Source organism: Rhagoletis pomonella, unplaced genomic scaffold (genome assembly GCF_013731165.1).
Source record: "Rhagoletis pomonella isolate Grant_MI unplaced genomic scaffold, Rhpom_1.0 Rhpom_scaffold_00013, whole genome shotgun sequence".
NCBI classification, from domain to species: domain Eukaryota; kingdom Metazoa; phylum Arthropoda; class Insecta; order Diptera; family Tephritidae; genus Rhagoletis; species Rhagoletis pomonella.
Genome location: NW_023458567.1, coordinates 17342920 through 17344279, shown reverse-complemented (window position 1 = coordinate 17344279; position 1360 = coordinate 17342920). Strand labels below are relative to the sequence as shown.

The window sequence follows — 1360 nt, the reverse complement described above, 5'->3', positions numbered from 1 at the left end:
TCCAACGAAAGAGGTTTTGAAAAGCAATATTTCGAATTTCATTCTTGCGGGGTTACCAGCTATGTATTTCGAAAATTAAAGTTATTGTACGTTTTGTAAAAAAAAATTAAATTTTATAAAATTTTATAAATTACTAGCAATTACCCGGCGTGCTTCGCTGCGCCTTAAATGTATTTTTGTGTTGTAACTCTCCCCCTAAGCTCTTATGGCCTCATTTACAAAATATTTTTAAAGAACTTTATGAAGTTAGATTTAAAAAAATCGATCTATGAAGCATTGTTTATTTTTTTTTTGAGTTAATATATTTTCGAAGGTAATTAGAAAATATGTAAAGAACCGACTTTCTCTTGGAAATTTAATTTATAATCTTATAACTGGAGTCTACTATCGCACCCTTTCCTCAAACGTGTATTGATTCAATATTCAAATAACGTATATTTATATAATTTGAAAAAATCTCCCTACTATACAAATATGTACAGCAATATTAAATAATATTTTCAAATGTTGTGAGAGGGAGTAACAAAACAAAATTACTTTTAAGGCGCAGCGAAGCACGCCGGGTATTCGCTAGTGTCACATGAAATTAACTGAGCAAAGTACAATGAATAGCTGTTAAACAATGGCACCATCTACTTTAAATGAAACATACTTATTTTCGTGGGGGATACTCACACACCATATACTTTTCTATTGAAATTTTTCCTGAATTTTCCTAGCTATAAACCTCCAACGAATGCAAAACCGTGAAAATCGGTTCGTGCGTTCTGGAGTTATAGCGTCAGGAAGGAAAACCCTACTTATTTTTATATTAATTTTTATATTAAAGAAGATTAAAGAACTGTCCGCATTACTCAATTTTATTTTTCACTAAAACGGTATTCATGAATTTTTTAATTTTTTTTTTATTTGCTTCCGCATACTTTTGACATAACAGCTTTCATTTTATGCCGATATTAAACAAATACAGCCTAAGTTTACCCGGGTCCACGTTTTGGTCTGTATCTCGTGACCCAAGTCACCCAGCTATATGAAAAGTGCTCAATCTTAAAGCATTCATGAACAGCTTTCATTTGATACCCATATTAAACAAATACACCCAAGGTTACCCAGGTCCACGTTTTGGTCTATATCTCGAGACCCTAGTCACCCAGCTATTTGAAAAGTGCTCTATCTTAAAGCATTCATGAACAGCTTTAATTTGATACCCATATTAAACAAATACATCCTAAGGTTACCCGGGTCCACGTTTTGGTCTGTATCTCGAGACCCTAGTCACCCAGCTATATGAAAAGTGCTCAATCTTAAAGCACTCATGAACAGCTTTAATTTGATACCCATATTAAACAAATACATCCTA

At 32.8% G+C, this 1360-nt stretch overlaps 1 protein-coding gene across 2 annotated transcripts in view; it reads left to right on the top strand.

The window, feature by feature from the left end:
• LOC118748895 (tetraspanin-2A) overlaps positions 1 to 1360 on the top strand; it is a 166927-nt gene that overhangs the window by 156347 nt on the left and 9220 nt on the right. The gene's annotated exons all lie outside the window — the stretch shown is intronic.